This window comes from Mus caroli, unplaced genomic scaffold (assembly GCF_978045245.1).
Source record: "Mus caroli unplaced genomic scaffold, Mus_caroli_1 scaffold_2, whole genome shotgun sequence".
Classification (NCBI taxonomy): domain Eukaryota; kingdom Metazoa; phylum Chordata; class Mammalia; order Rodentia; family Muridae; genus Mus; species Mus caroli.
The window spans coordinates 132,586,916-132,591,376 of NW_028227257.1; the positions used below are offsets into that span (position 1 = coordinate 132,586,916).

Below are 4,461 nucleotides of genomic sequence, written 5' to 3' on the forward strand. Positions count from 1 at the left end.
TTGGATTTTAGCTCACTGTCAGATGTACAGTTGATGAAGATCTTTTCCCACTGTGTAGGCTGTTGCTTTGTCCTATTGACAGTGTCCTTGACCTTATAGAAGATGTTCAGTTTCCTGAAGTCCTGTTTATGAGTTGTTGATCTTAGTGCCTGAGATAGAGGCATTCTGTTCAGGAAGTTGTATTCTGTACCAATGCATTCAAAACTATTCCCCACTTTCTCTTCTATTAGATGTAGTGTATCCAGTCTTATGTTGAGGTCTTAGATACATTTGGACTTGATATATGTATAGGGTGATTAATGTGGATCTATTTGCATTCTTCTACAGATAGACATCCAGTTAGACCAACACCATTTGTTGAAGATGCTTTTTTTTTATTGTATGGTTTTGCTTTCTTTGTCAATAATCAAGTGTTTGTAGGTGTGTGGGTTTATTTCTTTCACTTAGATTTGACTCTATTGATCAACATGTCTGTTTCTATACAATACCATGCAGTTTTTTTTATTACTATTGCTTTTTACATTTTAGGATCATGGATGGAGATAACTCTGGAAGTTCTTTTATTGTAATGATTTTTAGCTATCCTAGATTTTTTTCTTTCTCCACATGAAGTTGAGAATTGTTCTTTCAGGGTCTGTAAAGTATTGTTTGTGTTGAAAATTTGATGAGGATTGCATTGAATCTATAAATTGCTTTTGGTAAGATGGCCATTTTTACTATGTTAATCCTACTGATCCATGAGCATGGGAAATACTTCCAACTTCTAATATCTTTTTCAATTCCTTTCTGTAGAGACTTGACCTTCTTGTCATACAGGTCTTTCACTTGCATGGTTAGAGTTACGCCAAGATATTTTTTATATTATATGTTTGCCACATATTATTAATCACATACCAGTTATAATCACAGTTTTATGGGTTAAGTCAAAAGCATGCCTTAATTAAACCATTCCCTGAGTTCTTCAGACAGATGGGAAAACTTTTCAAGATGAGGAGGTATAAACATACATGCACACATGTACACAAATGACATATGCAAACACATACACACTTATTCACACAACACACATATGCATTAATGTGCCTATATGTGCAAACACAAACATACAGCACACATAACATACAGACATACATGCAGGAATACCCCCCAAACATTTATAAGCACACAAAACACATGCACACATATATGTATATTTGTATATATGCACACATATAAACACATATACATATGTACACATGCATATACAGTTAACTATTAATCCAAACCATACTGTATTTGATTGCATTATAAAATACTTGAATACTAACTTTCAAATGGTAACATTTCCCAATTTCTTAATTATCATTGTTATTATAAAAATATGTATGTTTCTGCACAAATATAATAAACTGAGCAAAATATAAACTTGTAGGCTTCAAAATAGCTTTTGCCTTAGTTTAGAAATTAGAATATATTTCTTAAGGCTTTTGAAAATAAAATACAATTATTATATTCTCAGATTATAATAGCTAAAGTATGAGTACTGTGGTATTCACATTTCTACAAAATGTATTTTCCCCATTAACACAGTTATTCCCCTCAAAATACAGGGTTATTCCAGTGTTTCGGAAGACAAGTAAATGAATTTACCTACATTTTGCTTCTCGGTTTCTGCTATGTTGCTTGATGGTGAGACCCCAATTTTGGTTGAACTAAAAGTGCTTTTAACAGATATAACTGTATAATATGCTTCATCTCTACCAGTGTGGGGGCTAGTGATGGAAGACAGTATTTTTTTATTTCTCTCAGGTGTACAAATGATTATATTACCAGTCATCTGAATTTATAATGTAATACAATTTTTAATATGAGACTCGAATGTGAATGCATGTATATTCTGAGGAGGACTTAATAATTCTTAAATTAATGTGGGAAATGGAAAGAAGAAAATGCCTGGTGATTTTAAAGAATAAAGAGTGGGCACTTCATTGCCAGATTCTGAAGCTAATTAGAAAGCTTTTTTTTTTTTTTTTTTTTTGGTCATAGGACTGTGCTCATTCCAAATGAGATGGAGAAATGCAAATGAACAAAATTGAAGGCCAAGAAAGAGACCTAAAACATAATGGACATGGTGTAGCAAATCAGCGACAGCAAATGGATTTGGGAATTAGTGTCTGGTAAAATAGTAAGACATCTTCAAAGTCATCACAAACGAACATCAAAAATCGTCAGTTTTAACGATAAAGCACGAATTCCAAGGCATCAGGTTAAGACCTCTGTGGTGCTTCACTATTCAAAGACCTTCTTTTTCTCCCTTCAAACCTTCTATCTTTTGCTACTCCCTCTCAAATTAGTGGCCTATTTATTATTATTATTATTACATCTATAGCAAGTAAATACATAAACACAGACTGTTGTTTTCCTTTAGTATTGTGTTCTGTCTATATTTTTAGGGCTGGCTACTTGGTATTGCATAACCATACTAGGGGCTTGTCTCTGGGGAAGATGAATTTTCAGTCTCTCAGCAGTCATTAGTTACCTGTTGTTCTTCTAGGAGTGGAATTATGCTTTCCTCTCCATGTTGCCATGTCAACGGGTGTTTTCATCATTCAGCCCTTGTTTAAGGAACCATATTGTTAAGATTTCCTATGTGTGGTTTCTCTGTCAGGGAAGTTGGTCTCAAACTTGCTATCTTCCCGCCTTAGCCTCCTGAGCCCAGGGATAACAGGCAGATGGCTACACCTGGCTTGACTAGCTAATGGAGTCATCACTTTCTTTAAAGCAGAAGCAATATAAACACTCAAAAGACAAATATCAAACTCGAAAACATGTATTTGCATTATGAAATAAGATAAAAAAATGATAGTTATTTGCAGTTAAAACAAATATGGAAACAAATAGGTGACCCTTCAGCACAGGGCATGATAATCAATAATACTATAAGTGAAGAAATAAAAATAGCTAACAAATAGCAAAATTTTTTTCACTGACTATTAAAATTATGGAAATGATGGAAAACTACACAGAAAATATTTCGTCACTCATTTATCTATTTTATTATACTAATTAATGTTAGGGTATTTACAGATATTTTTTCCTATAACTATAACTATAGAGTGAAGAACAGATATCATCGGAATCTTGATTTACACTTGGAGATCTGAGGAGAACTCTGTGGAGTCAGTTCTCACCTTTAACCTTCACTTGGGTTTATGAGGTGGAATATAGGCTGTCAGGTTTATGCTGCAAGGACCCATAGAACCTTCTCACAGACCCAGCACCATGGCTTTACACTGAAGTCTTTGAGGAACAATCCAGGAGCAAGATACAGTACTGTTTAGTGATCTTTAAATCATTACAAATATTCAGTGAATATACAATACAGTATATTTACATTGCCCTAGTCCAAAAATGCTTCAAGATGTGTATAGAACTCCTAGGTAAATTAAAAACTCCTGGGATTTTTAAGAAGAGAAACAAAAGAGTTAACATCATAGACAACAATAAAAACAATACTATTTGAAAACATGTTCAAGGTCTAATTTCCTCAGCATTGCCTTCAAAATATTTGCTTTTTAAATAGCTGATAATTAAGTACATTTTAAAAATTTAAACACCCTAAAATGGTTACATCCTAATGACTTTTGCCATTGTATAACTAACAACTGGTTTGCCCACAGGAACTGGTCAATTGGTCATTTAGGGAGGAGCAGAGGAATGGAGGGCTGCTGTTTATAGTGTGCTGTAAACATTTTTCATTATGTTTACTATCAGCTATTAGTAGTTATCAGGTTTACAAGCTTTTGAATATTTAATAATCAGCACTCTAGGAAAATACTAGCTGTGTGTGTGTGTGTGTGTGTGTGTGTGTGTGTGTGTGTGAGAGAGAGAGAGAGAGAGAGAGAGAGAGAGAGAGAGAGAGAGAGAGAGAGAGAGAGAGAGAGAGCATGTACCAATTTGGAAATAACATGGGCTTTATTTATTTACAAATGCAAAAGCTAATAAGAAATACATGACAGACTTATAAATATACAGGATTTGTTATGAATCTACTTGCAGATAAAAAATAGAAATACATAGGGATTTGTTATGAATCTACTTGAAGATAACATGGAACCTGTTTGATCTCAGTGGCAAGAATATTTAGACTCCTCGACACCTATAAATGTAAGCTTGTGTCCATTGTGTGTTCATGTTTCACTTTTGTGTTTAACACTTGACAATATGAGAAATGCCAATGGCTTCATACCTTGTTTATTATAGATCTATTAAAAAGTGTGTGTGTGTGTGGTGTAGGTCTATGTGTGTGCATGGGGTGTTTCTGCTTGCGAATAAGCATTTTTATATATTCACATATTTGCATAAACTATTTACAGTTTATTTTGATGTCATATATAAAAAATAGGGCAGAATCTTCATTTTCTTAAAGCTACTAGAATATATATTCTTTTTATTATGCAAAATTTCTATTGATCTAAGTGT

The 4,461-nt window shown here is 33.5% G+C and overlaps 1 long non-coding RNA gene across 1 annotated transcript; it reads left to right on the forward strand.

The window, feature by feature from the left end:
• The first annotated feature begins 1,613 nt into the window (after nucleotides 1-1,613).
• On the forward strand, nucleotides 1,614-4,140 carry LOC115029558 (uncharacterized). Its single transcript, XR_003835120.2, has 3 exons — nucleotides 1,614-1,668; nucleotides 2,026-2,245; nucleotides 4,039-4,140. It is a non-coding gene; the product is annotated as an uncharacterized LOC115029558 (long non-coding RNA).
• The last annotated feature ends 321 nt before the right edge of the window (nucleotides 4,141-4,461 follow it).